The sequence below is a fragment of the Rhinoraja longicauda genome, chromosome 20 (assembly GCF_053455715.1).
Source record: "Rhinoraja longicauda isolate Sanriku21f chromosome 20, sRhiLon1.1, whole genome shotgun sequence".
NCBI lineage: Eukaryota > Metazoa > Chordata > Chondrichthyes > Rajiformes > Arhynchobatidae > Rhinoraja > Rhinoraja longicauda.
The window spans coordinates 12,882,696-12,897,018 of NC_135972.1; the positions used below are offsets into that span (position 1 = coordinate 12,882,696).

Here is a 14,323-nt window from a genome sequence, read left to right on the forward strand (position 1 = left end):
GCACCCACCACCACATGTCTGAAAACGTTGCCCCTTAGGTTCCTATTAAATCTTTCCCCAGTCACTTTAAACCTGTGTCCTCTGGTTTATGATTGCTCTATTCTTGATAAAAGTGTGCATTCACCCTTTCTATTCCCTCATGATCTGATAACCTCGACAAGATTACCCCACAGCCTCCTGCAATCCAAGCAATAAGGTCCCAACCTACTCAATTCCCTTTCTATAGCCTAGTCCCTCAATTCCTGGCAATGTCCTTTTAAATCTTCTCCGAATCTTTCTAGTTTAATAGCATCTTTCCGACCAAACTAAACAGAATACTCCAAGTGTGGCCTCACTAACTTCTTGTACAACTGTAACATGATGTTGCAACCTCTCCACTCAAATCTCTGACTGAAGGCCAATGTCCCAAACGCTTTTGTTCCACCCATTTCTACCTACAATGAAACTTTCAGAGAACTATGTACTTGTACTCTTAGATCCCTGGGCTCCACAGCAATCCAGAGGGCCCCGAACGTTCACTGTTAAGGTCCTGCCCTGGTTTGGCTTCCCAAAAAGTAACACCTCATACTGACCTGTGTTGAACTCCATCAGCTATTCCTCAGCCCACATGCCCAGCTGATCCGGCTGTAATTCTTGATAACCATCTACACTCTCTACGACACCACCCATTTTAATGGCATCTGCGAACTTAAAAATCATGCCTTGTTCATTCTCAATCCTGGTCCTTGGCGGAATGAGGTGGCTGTTGTGTCGCCATGTCAGGGTAGCTCAGCAATAAAGAAGTCCCAATCACAGAGTTTGTTCACAATGGAGCTCATGCTAATCAATCCCGAAGCTTAGTTTCATTGCCCAAGGTAGCAATACCAAAACAAACCTATCCACATCTCCGGGCCCTCGAAGGTTAGGAGGCCCTCAATGCAACACGACATCTGTGGGAGGGATGCTGGTGTGGAAAATCTCAGAGGAAAGGTTTAACAATGTTTGAGGAATGGGGAGATATAGTTATCAGTAGATGATAAAAACTTCAGACACGGTTACTGGAACAGGGAGGGTTAAGATTGACCTACAGTGGCGAAAGAGTCAAGAAGTATTTCCTTTGGTAAATGGAAGTCTCAGTCTGGTATGGTATTCTCAGAATGGTAAATAAGTACCAAATATCAAGAAGGGAACTGAAGAAAATGGCTATTCGTGTGTGGGCAAGATTGCGCTTAGATAAGTGCTTCTCCTCCAATTACACCTTATTGGTTTTTTTTTAGATTTAGAGATACAGTGCAGAAACAGGCCCTTCGGCCCACCGGGTCCGCGCCGCCCAGCGATCCCCGCACACTAACACTATCCTACACCCACTAGGGACAATTTTTTTTAATTTTTTTTTTACATTTGCCCTGCCAATTAACCTACAAACCTGCACGTCTTTGGAGTGTGGGAGGAAACCAGAGCACCCGGAGAAAACCCACGCGGGTCACGGGGAGAACGTACAAACTCCATACAGACAGCGCCCGTAGTGGGGATGGAACCCGGGTCTCCGGCGCTGCATTCGCTGTAAGGCGGCAGTTCTACCGCTGCGCCACCGTGCCGCCCTTGTATACTTGGTAATTTACTGAGCATTTTGATGCTGCAATTTTCCACACAATCAATTAAAGCACCTTTACAATTAAGGTGGAAAAGGAAAAGTACTTGCATTTATATTCCGCCTCTCACTCCCACAGTTCGTTCCAGCTTGCTCGAGAGCCAAAACTCTTCCTGAAGTGTTGTTACTGCTGTAATGCAAGAAAATATCAACACTTGAGCATAAACAAATGAATCATGGTGCAACAGCAGATGGATCTCACTCACGTTCTCAGTGGTGACACCACCTAAAATAAGCACCAGCACAACACAAGAGAGGATTATGAAAGCTTATACCCTTTACAACCACGTTAAATAGATATGCAAGCTAGCACTTGTCATGGACTCCAATATTGCAAAACTCAGCAATACAAGCAAACACAAAGTGGAACAACGTGGCAAACCATCTTCAACTCTAATTAATGTTCCGCACTGTTCATTTTATAAAATAATTAACAGAATCCTGTGTTATCCGCCTGTATTTATTAGCAGCTGTCTAAATTGCCAGATGGCAGATATATCCCGCCTTTACTGCAGTGGACTGGACCTGCCAGGATCTCTGGCCTCCCTTTCGGTGGATCCCGCAATATGTCTCCATTTCAGCCAGTCCTGCTGTTTGTCATCTAGTCATCCAAACCAAAAACTAACCCCATCAGATGCATATTAAATCTGTTACTTTGGTAAAAAGCATTCCACATTGTAACTTGTTGGAATTATTTTAAATGCTCTCGCATATTAAAAAGTGCTCATGTTGTTTAAGCTGCTCTGACCCGAGAAATGGATGTGACCTCTGAACAGGAAGCGTCCAATGGAGAGGAACTCCTTCAGGCCAAATCACTGAATAATTGCTTCAATTCCCCACGACACAATGCCAACTCACTTAATGTTTGGTCCACTTTAATGTCTGTATCAGACAAGAAAATATAGTCAGTAGGTTTGCAAGAATTATATGACCTGCAAGAGCACATTCTAGTTCAATGTGAAAAAGCCTTTTGTGTGTAATATTTAGCCTTGTAGACAGTGACATTTTAGCCACTAGAAAAAAATCCTTCCCATCAACATTCGTCATAATGTACACACATCTCTACAGTCTCATTGCTTCCTTGATATCTTTAAATAAATGCATTGTCCTCCGCTCAGTTTACTGCCACAGGGCATTATCACGGCCTCATGTGCCCATGGTACACGGCCTTGATTAAGGTTTCAAAGGTCTTTTATTGCCATGTTTCCCAATTAAGGTACAGTGATATTTGTATTACCATATGTATAAGAAAATAACTGCAGATGCTGGTACAAATGGAAGGTATTTATTCACAAAATGCTGGAGTAACTCAGCAGGTCAGGCAGCATCTCAGGAGAGAAGGAATGGGTGATGTTTCGGGTTGAGACCCTTCTTCAGACTGATTACCATACAGTCATGCTAAAAAAAAAATCAACAAGACACACAACTACATAAAAGTTAACATAAACATCCACCACAGTGGATTCCCCACATTCCTCACTGTGATGGAAGGCAATAAAGTCTAATCTTCTTCCCTCATTTTCTCCCGTGGTCGGGGCGGTCGAACCATCCGCAATCGGGTCGATTGAAGATCCCGGGTCGGGGCGATCGAAGATCCCGGGTCGGGGCGATCGAAGCTCCTGTGGCTTGGAGCTGCCAAAGTCGGTCCCTAACCAAGGACCACGAGCTCCACCATGTTAAGTCCACAGGCTCCCGCTGTTGGAGCTTCCGAAGTCGGTCTACAGCAGAGGACGCAGTCTCCTCGATGTTAGGCCGCAGTGCGGATGGAGATACGATACGGAAAAAAGCCGCATCTCCGTCGAGGTAAGAGGAAAAAGTTTCCCCCAATCTCCCCCCCCCCCCCCCCCCCCACCCCACTCTACATAAAACAAACTAAAGAACACTAAAACATACAGATGCTCTTCGAAGTACGATGCTTCGACTTACAATATTTCAATTTTACGATGGTGCAAAAGCGATACATATTCAGTAGAAACCGTACTTCGAATTTTGAACTTTTCCCGGGCTAGCGATGAGTTTTCAACTTACGATATTTTCAATTTACGATGGGTTCATCGGGACGTACTCCCATCGCAAGTCGAGGAGCACCTGTACATTTAACACATACTATAAAACAACGGAGAAGGAAAGGACAGACAGACAGCTCCTCTTCTCCCACCCTCGGGTATTCGAGAGAATCCTGGGTACACCTGCCCAAATGTAACCAAGAGTCCTTCATATGCTCAACGCTTAATAAGTAGACCATGCCTCAACTTCCCAGTCTATGCCACCTAGAAAGTAGAGCACCCCAATGGTCTCCACCAAAATAAATCAATCGCCTCCATTAAAATCAAACTAGTTTAATTAAAGTTCAAATTGTGCACTGGCTCAGTGAAGTCTACTATTCTTCCGACAATCATTGCATTTTCGTACTTATGAATGTGCTCGGGTACTGGATTTTACTGAATCGTCTGGCTGGTATCTATGCACATGCAACATTAATCCATTGGCAAAGATAGATAAATACAGTCAAACCTTCAGGTCAATGTTTTCTGTAAAATTGGTTGTATCGTGTCCAATGGAAGATTTCCAACTCAAAACATTAAGCAAAAAAACAAACTTCGAAAAACCTGAAAAGTCAACTCTGCTTTTCTCTCCACAGGTGCTGCTTGACTGGCTGTGTATTCTCTGATATTAATACCATTGTAATTCTCTTGCAAACTGTACACCGTTTGTCAGTAAACTCAGCAGGCAAGATACGAAAAGCATTTAGCAGACCAACAGACTTGCTGAAAAATCACGACTGGCTTTAAACAAGGCGAACACACACAACAACAAAAAAATCCATAAGAAGAAACCAGGAGATCCAGCTTCAGGGAACTCCAGTGGTGCAGCTTTTAATCTGCTGTCTCACAGCTCCTGTGCTGCCTGTGTAGAGTTTGCATGTTGTCCCCGGTACTGTGCACATTGTTTCTACTGGACACTTCAGCTTCCTCCCGCTTCTGGACTGATTGGTTGCCTCGGTGGTTGGTGGAATTGGCGGGAATGTGGGAAGGTCAATTTAATTTACAGGGAATATTAGCAGTGGATTAAATTGCTGAGTGAGTTACCATGGACATGATGGACTGAATACCCTCTTACTAGGTCTTAAGTTGGAAAAAATCATTGGTAATTGGGGAAAGAAAAAAAAATGAATGCATTATTATCTAGTCCGCCTAAATGTGTTGATTAAATGATAACAGCTACAAGAGAATTGCATAAATACTTCAATTGTGGCCACGGGGAAAGAGAGAGGAAGCGTTATTAAAGAGCTGGCACTTGCACCACAAACTAAATCACCTCCTCCTGGCCCTGCACAACGGCAGAATTTCCATATCTCTGTCAGTTGGTCATTTCAATAAATTGCTTGTGCATCTCCATCATTCAAATGCTTCCCAGGCCCTCGAGAGTGGCAGAGATCCCACTGTAACTCCAGCTGTAAAGATGCAGCACCGACTCAACCAACCACAAAATCCCCTTCTGTGCTGCAAGGTAGTGACAATAGACAGTCCGAGCATTTTCAAATAAAATGCACCTCTTTCTTGTAGTTGTTAATATGCCAAAGCAATTCATAAACGTTTTATCAGGTTGTTAAAAACATCCCCAGCATTTTATACATTAAAATTCTACAGTTCAATGGCATTTATGATGTGACAACAATAATATAAAATTCACTGCAGAGACGGTGGATCGGTGACAAGTAAAAAGCTGGAAACACCAAGCATGTCCAGCAGCATCCGTGGAGAGTTAACCACAGGGGCTGGTACAGCTGGTAGAGCTGCTGCCTCACAGCACCAGAGACCCGGGTTCGATCCTGACCACAGATGCTGTTTATGGGATTTGCACATTCTTCCCGTGACCGTGCAAGTTTCTTCTGGATGCTCCAGTTCCCTACCACATCCCAAAGATGTGGGTGTTTCTAGTTATTTGACCTATTAAAAAAAGAAATTGCCCCGAGTGTGGAGGGATTTAGATTTTTTTTAGATTTAGAGATACAGCGCAGAAACAGGCCCTTCGGCCCACCGGGTCCGCGCCGCCCAGCGATCCCCGTACATTAACACTATCCTACACCCACTAGGAACAATTTTTACATTTGCCCAGCCAATTAACCTACAAACCTGCACGTCTTTGGAGTGTGGGAGGAAACCGAAGATCTCGGAGAAAACCCACGCAGGTCACGGGGAGAACGTACAAACTCCGTACAGTACAGCACCCGTAGTCAGGATCGAACCGGAGTCTCCGGCGTTGCAATCGCTGTAAGGCAGCAGCTCTACCGCTGCGCCACCGTGGGAGTGGATGAGGAAGTAGGAAAACATGGAACTTGTGTGAATGGGTGATGGATGGTTGGCGTTGGCGCTGTGGGCTAAAGGGCCTGTTTCCATGCTGTATCTCTAAACCAAACTAAAACCTGCCATTAGTTCTGTTAAAGGATCTTCAACCCCAACCGTTGATCATTTCTCCTTCTACAGATACTGTTTGATCTGCTGAGTATTTCCAGTGTTGTTATATTATGAACATCATTATACTTCTTCCACCTCCCGTTTCCCGTACCTCAGGCAGCCTTCACCCCACAAACACCCCCAATAGTCTTTAGTACACCAGCATCCCACCTGCAGCTGTCATGCGGCGTGCCCACAAACGCTTCCTGCCCCAAAACGCAGCCTCTATTTCCACCCAACACTTAAACATCAATTACCTTCACTGCCTCAATCCATATTTAAGATGCGTCTACTTTACCAACAAGACGTTTACCTTCTTATCAAGCACTGCAGTGAACTTTTACTTCTATGTAATGCGGTAATAACCTGGATACAATCGCAAGCCCTCCTCCCCAAACACCCGCGTGGTCCCCAAGAACTGTGGTTTCTGTACAGGAAAGGAAATGCTTTGCAAAGCTCCTGTGAAGTGGGAGAAACAAGGAACTGCAGGTGCCGGTTCAGACCAAAGATAGACACTAAGTGCTGGAGTAACTCAGGCAACATCACTGGAGAAGAAAAAAAAACGATGGGTGACTTTTCTGCTCAGAGCCATTCAGGTTGAAGAAGGGTCCCGACCCGAGACATCACCCATCCTTTATCTCCAGAGATGTTGCCTGACCCGTTGAGTTACTCCATTACATTGCGTCGATGCAGTGAAGTGGTGTTCTCTCAGCTTGATGCAGTGTTTTATTCAGAGCTTCTCAGCAATCAATAAAATAAGTTTTACCGACAATGTGTTTACGCATCACAGATTTTCTGCTGGATTTGATGATTATGCCTTTTTCCCTGCCTGTCACTTTTCTTGGCCCTTGCTCCTATTTTGTTCCACAGCCAATAATAACCCTCAGGGCGTGTTATGTACTGTAAGTGCAAACTGAGAAAACAACTGCCATTAGCAGGGAAAATGTAGAAATAAAGAGCTGATGAATAGACAAGTAAATAGACAGACACAGAGACAGACACAGAGACAGACACAGACACAGACACAGAGACAGAGACAGAGACAGAGACAGAGACAGAGACAGAGACAGAGACAGAGACAGAGACAGAGACAGAGACAGAGACAGAGACAGAGACAGAGACAGAGACAGAGACAGAGACAGAGACAGAGACAGAGACAGAGACAGAGACAGACACAGACACAGACACAGACACAGACACAGACACAGAGACACAGACACAGACAGACAGACACAGACACAGACACAGACACAGACACAGACACAGACACAGACACAGACACAGACACAGACACAGACACAGACACAGACACAGACACAGACACAGACACAGACACAGACACAGACACAGACACAGACACAGACACAGACACAGACACAGACACAGACACAGACACAGACACAGACACAGACACAGACACAGACACAGACACAGACACAGACACAGACACAGACACAGACACAGACACAGACACAGACACAGACAGACAGACAGACAGACAGACAGATATAGATAAATAAATGGATGTATAAATAGATAAATACACAAAAAGGACACAAAGTGCTGGAGTAACTTAGTGGGTCAGGCAACATCCCTGGGGAACATGGATAGATGAGGTTTCTGAAGAAGGGCCCCGACCGAAAACATCACCTACCCATGTTCTCCAGACATGTGTCTCGGAAGGAACTGCAGATGCCGGTTTACGGCAAAGATAAACGCAAAGTGCTGGAGTAATTCAGCGGGTCAGGCGGCACCTGGAGAAAAAGGATGGGTGACGTTATGGGTCAGAACCCTTCTTCGGACTTTTCCGGAGATACTGCCTGATCTGCCGAGCTTCTCCAGCACTTTGTATCCTTATGCCACGAGCACAGGTTAGGTGGAAGCCGTAGCCCCACTGGCCTTGAATCTCTTCTGCTTAACAGAAAAAGAAAAGATTCCCCGATTAATAAGTAGCAGGAACCTGGGCCAATTTCCCCAGTCTCAGCGTGCTTTCAGTAGTAGCCAAGACAGGAGTAACTTCTCTCACACAAAGTTCACCATGCCATTCAGGCCATTATGACTGGTACAATATATCAGGTCTCTCACCAGATTAATTTTTACTTACTTCAACAGCAATATTTTCAGCTTGACTCAGTCAACTAATCTGGCAGGAAATCCGTGTCACTTGAACATTGACTGTGGACCTTGCATATTTCATTCATCACCGAGGACATTATAAGTAATGAGAACGATTTTCAATAGACTTGGCTCTGGGAACTATCAGCAGCACATTCATTTCACGCTGCCCAAGCACTGGAGAGCAACACAACATCCAATACCATCTGTTGTATAGTGGCTTTTCCACATGACTTGCCAGAACCTCATCATTCCAATCTGCCCACCCGATACTAAAGAACCACAGGGAGGCTCTCGGTCCCAGTTTACATCAGCATCCCACATCCTAGAGATAAAGGAAAAGCAGAGATGGGAGCAGCAAGTTGACATGGGATGACAGGCACTGCAGTAACCTCATGAACAATGAAGGAACACTTGACGAAGCATTGCTTCGATAAGCATTGCTAGTGGTCAAGTAAGGATCAGAAGAAGGGTCTCGACCCGAAGTCACCTATTCCTTTTCTCAGGAGATGCTGCCTGACTCGTTGAGTTTCTCCAGCTCTTTGTGTCTATCTTCGGTGTAAACCAGCATCTGCAGTCCCTTCATCCACATTGCTTCAATATACATTGGTTAACAAGTAAAGCGATATAATTTATCACTGATAAGATTGCCTTACAGCACCAGAAGCCTAGTTTTGATCCTGACTACGGGTGCTGTCAGTATGGAGTTCGTACGTTCTCCCTATGACCTGCGTGGGTTTTCTCCAGGATCTTCGGTTTCCTCCCACACTCCAAGGGCATGCAGGTTTGTAGGTTGATTGGCTTGGCATAATTGTAAATTGTCCCTAGTGTGTCGTGTGCAAGTGTCCAGGGATCGCTGGACTCGTTGGGCCGAAGGGCCCGTTTCCACATCGTGTCTCTAAATTAAGCAAAGAAAATTGCAATGCCAGAAGATGAGCTGTGTATCCATTCACCTTTACAAGAGGCTTGTCATAAAGTGAAACCAATATTACTGGAAACAGGTACACAAGCATTTGCAACTTCCTCTTGCAACAGATCAAGAAGGAGACACCTTGCTGAACAACCAGGACTTTTCACTCATCAATGTTCATGGCCCCACACAGCTCACTATGGAGGACAGGCACAAAAAGCTGGAGTAACAGGCAATATCTCTGTAGAGAAGGAATGGGTGACTTTTCGGGTCAAGACCCTTCTTCAGGCTGATTAGGGATAAGGGAAACGAGAGATATAGACGATGATTTAGAGAGATAAAGAACAATGAATGAAATTCATGCAAAAAAGTAACAACGATAAAGGAAACAGGTCATTGTTAGCTGTTTGTTAAATGAAATTGATAGGTTATTGTGACTTGGGTGGGGGAGCGATAGAGAGAAAGGGAATGCCGGGGCTACCTGAAGTTAGAGCACTGCACTGTAAGGAGTTTGTACGTTCTCCCCGTGACCTGCGTGGGTTTTCTCCGAGATCTTCGGTTTCCTCCCACACTCCAAAGACGTACAGGTATGTAGGTTAATTGGCTGGGTAAAGGTAAAAATTGTCCCTAGTGGGTGTAGGATAGTGTTAATGTACGGGGATCGCTGGGCGGCATGGACTTGGTGGGCCGAAAAGGCCTGTTTCCAGCTGTATATATATGATATGATATGATATGAAATCAATATTCATACCACAAGGCTGTAAGCTGCCCAAGTGAAATATGAGATGCACTATGGAGCGGAGTGTTGGCATGTCAGGCGCCACCAAATTGGATTAGCCTTTGATGCGGCAACATTGGGAGCTGGGCCAGTGCCGAGTTGCTAACTTGGATGTTATTGTACATTTACCCTGGAAGTTTCGTTCTAAGATTCCTCATCGACAAGTCTTCTGCCAAAACTGCTTCCTTCTATCTCCTTGTGTTCAGAGAAAGAAAAACAAACACACAAGTGGGCATGTAATGGCCTCCTTTGTAAACGCAGTTCAACTATTTCCCTTCATTCCGAAAATATGCCACCAGCATTTTAACTCCTCGGGCTGATGACAACTGATGACTCCTCTGCCAAGTACAAATGGGCATTGTTTCAAATTTCATGCAGGTGAAACCAATGGCATTTTGTTCAAGTAATGTTCAGGCAAAAAGAATATCAATAGTAAGAATAGACACAAAATGCTGGAGTAACTCAGCGTGTCAGGCAGTATCTCATATTGGAGGAACAGCACCTCATATTTCACTTTGGCTCAGTTTACAACCCAACAGGATGAAGATAGGCAGAAAATGCTGGAATAACGCAGTGGGACGGGCAGCATCTCTGGATAGAAGGACTGGGTGACGTTTCCGTGTCAAGACCCTTCTTCAGACTGGCGAGAGTGGATGGTGCAGAACTCTCATCGGAGAGAGGTCGAGAACTTCCTCAAAGTAGATATACCTTGAGGAGACTTCACAGTGGAGCAGACAAAATGTTGTAGGAAGGAACTACAGATGTTGGTCTATTAAACCATAGACACAAAATGCTGGAGTAACTCAGCGGGACAGGCAGCATCTCTGGATAGAAGGCCAGGGTGACATTTTGGGTCAAGAGCCTTCTTCAGACTGGTAAGAATCAACTGTATAAATGTCGGTTTTTCTCATTTCAAGTAACTCCTGCATTCCCTCCCCTCCCCCTCCCGATTCATCCGACTAGTTTCACTCCACATCTCTCGTGTTATCAAACCTTCTCCAGCCAACAATGAGCCATTATGAGCTCCACCTATCCCGAGGTCATCGGTTGCCAGCCCAGATTTGTTGCGACCTTTTCTCGCCACCAGTTCATTTCCCTCCACTCCACCACTTTCAGTCTAAAGAAGCGATCCGCCCCAAACATCACCTATTCCTTTTCTCCAGAGATGCTGTCTGACCTGCTGAGTTACTCCAGCATTTTGTGTCTTATCTTCAGTATAGACCAGCATCTGCAGTTCCTTCCTAGACTAATAGTAGGCATGTTTGGCTAGCCTTGTCCAACTGCAACGGTTCTATATAATGACCCACAGCTTCTCATGCATCTTCAGCCAACTTTGGGTAGAGTAACAGCAGTAAGCAGTTGGCATGACTAGGAGCAGAGCGGAGGCCAAGTTGGAAGATGCGATGAGATGCAGGAAATGGCCAGGATGCTTTCTCCAACTGGAATTCAATAAACCTGGCTACAATAAGTGTCTATTTGTGTAAAGTGGGCTGGGGTTTGGTTGCAATTGCCTGCAAAAATGAAATGGTTTAACCTTGTCACGGTCAGAAAAAGCAGTCTGCTCACATTGTCATTGGTCACTCTAGTATATGCTTTGAGACAGGTGCAATGCAGTTCTGTATAAAGGAAAGCACAATGGCTCAGTGCTAAAATTGCTGTCTTACAGCGGCGGAACCCAGGTTCAACCCTGACTACGGGTGCTTATCTGTACGGAGTTTGTACGCTCTCTGTGTGACCTGCGTGGGTTTTCTCCATAAACTCCTGTTTCCTCCCACACTCCAAAAACGTACAGGTCTGTAGATTAATTGGCTTGGCATAATTGCAAAAACTGTCCCTAGTGTGTGTAGGATAGCGTTAGTGTGCGGGGACTGCTGGTCAGCATGGACTCGGTGGGCTGAAGGGCCTGTTTCCGCGCCGTATCTCCGTACCAAACTAAACAGAATAAAAATGCACTCTCTTTCGAGTGAGAGAGGGGGAGGGAGATAAACGCAGCAAGGAAAAACAATGAAGCCCATGAATTTCTAAAGAGTCCATTAGAGCACGGGACAGTGCCAGCAATTCAGGCACATGCCTGCAATGCCTCAACCAGAATGTACAAATAAGCGGAAGCAGTTGAAAGGTCGACGTGAGAGGGTTGACAAGTGTGTGCTTCCTAGTCCACTAGTCCACCGACACCCTTTCAGTAAATGTACTGTTAATGATCTTGATTGTACTGTTCACCTGAAAGGATCGCAGAGTCGGCAGGGAACTGGTTGCAATCCCACCACAGCCATTTCCTGCAGCACATTCATCAGATGGCAGCATTGGGTAGATCTCCAGCCTGGCAGAAACCATGCGAGGAAATTACATCTCAAAGGATATATCAATAAACTGATATAAAAGCACATTTATTAAACAGCCCAGTTTATTGCTTCCTGGAGAAAGTCTATTGCTTCTGTCACTCAGCGCGCTACAAAATAGCATGGTTTGTAGTTGCCAAATGTTAAGAATGCTAACATCCATTGCAAACTAAATAACATCTTTTGTGTAGGAAGGAACTGCAGATGCTGGTTTACACCGCAGATAGGCACAAAGTGCTGGAGTAACTCAGCGGGTCAGACAGCATCTCTGGTGAAAAAGGATGGGTGGTGATTCAGGTCGAAACCCTACTTTCAGTCTTGAAGAAGGGTTCCAACCCGAAACGTCACCCACCCTTATTCTGCAGAGATGCTGCCTGAGCCGCTGAGCTACTCCAGCACTTTGTGTCTATCTTCAGTAAAGAACGTCCTTTTGCGGAGATGGGTTTGTGTGCCAGGTGCCCATTCCCTTCACTGCCTCACCAACTCTCTGCAGTGGCACGTCGACCATCTGCTCAAGGTAATCTTGCCTTGCACTTGCAAGGGTAATTTTAAAGTGATGAATCCCCATTAAATTCCTATCTAATGGAAATGGTCTTTCCCTTGGTTACCATTCCATTTTAACAGCCTCTGTAGCTTTCTCTGCTCCAGTCTGGCCAGTCCCAGTTTCTATGATCACTTTAGCAAAATGGTTAGGCTAGTAGAGCCATTGCCTCACAGCTCCATTGACTTTGTGCATCCTCCATGCAGACTGCATCTGTTCTCCCAGTGAATGGCTGGGTTTCATCTCAGAGCCCCAAAGCTGTGCGAGTGGGTAGGTTATTAGTAGCTGTTAATTGGCAACTTGCCTCTTGTGTGTGAGCAAACACTAATATCTGCAGGTGGAGGCGGAGCAGAAGGAAGCTAATGGGAATGTAGAGAAAAGTAAAAGCGGATCAGTATAAATAGGTGATCAGTGTGGACTCAGTGGGCCGAAAGGCCCATTTATGTTCTGCATTTTAACCAGTAAAAAAAGTCCTAAATACAAGGATCGGTCTTTAATAAGACACGCTTGATAAATAAATTAAGAGGCATCCACTGTTCTTGATGAAATTCGTTATTCTTTTTTAAAATGTCTTCTTGCGTCTGGGTATCAGTGGCAAGTCCAGCATTTACTGCACATCCCTAATTGCTCTGAGACCATATGGGCTATTTGCAGTAAGAAGAAGGGTCTCAACCCGAAAAACATCACCCACTCCTTCGCTCCAGAGATGCTGCCTGTCCTGCTGAGTTATTCCAGATTTTTGTGTCCATCTTCGGCCACTTAACAGTCAACCACAGTGGAGAGGCTGGAAACATAGACCAAGGCAAGGATGGCAGATTTCCTCCACTGAAGTTGAACGAGATATTTTTTTTAACAACTACCCATAATTTTGAGCATTATTAACGACTTTAAGCATTCCATGTTATTAACTTAATTTAAATTCCTCAGCTAGCACTTTGAGATTTGAACACTGGTCTCTGGACCATTTGATCCAAGCCTTTGCTTGCTTATCTGAAGGTTAGGCACCGTGACTACTGTGGGAGGAAGGGTTCCTGTCCTGTACCACTGGGATACATTGCAAAACCAACCAGACACCGCACCCAAGTAAATGAAAGCACACCATCCGGCAGTACCCCAGTTCGCTTTGTACCCCAGAATTTGGCATGTTACCGATTAGTGAAAAGCTTGAATAGAGTGGATGTGGAGAGGACATTTCCACTTGTAAGAAAGTCTAAGACCAGAGGTCATAGCCTCAGAATAAAAGGACATATCTTTAGAAAGGAGATGAGGAGGAACTTCTTTAGTCATGGGGTGGTGATTCTGTAGAATTCATTGCCACAGACGGTTGTGGACAACAAGTCAATGGAGATTTTTAAGGTGAAGATTGATAGGTTGTCTTCTCCGGCCTCTTGTACGGGTGTCGGGGGTTATGGGGAGAAGGCAGGAGAATGTGGATGAGAGGGAAAGATAAATCAACCATGATTGAGTGATTGAGTAGACGTGATTGCCTAATTCTGCACCAATAACTTATGAACAATGGCCTCAATAGGCCTGATGTTATTTTCACAGTTTCT

The 14,323-nt window shown here is 45.0% G+C and overlaps 1 protein-coding gene across 2 annotated transcripts in view; it reads right to left on the reverse strand.

Annotated features, from left to right (window-relative positions):
• The window catches only part of LOC144603566 (neuronal cell adhesion molecule-like), a 352,237-nt gene that overhangs the window by 281,167 nt on the left and 56,747 nt on the right, over positions 1 to 14,323 (reverse strand). For both annotated transcript variants that reach the window (XM_078416960.1, XM_078416961.1), the window contains exon 2: positions 1,682 to 1,760. The gene's annotated coding sequence lies outside the window, so the exon portion shown is untranslated. The remainder of the gene's footprint in view (positions 1 to 1,681; positions 1,761 to 14,323) is intronic.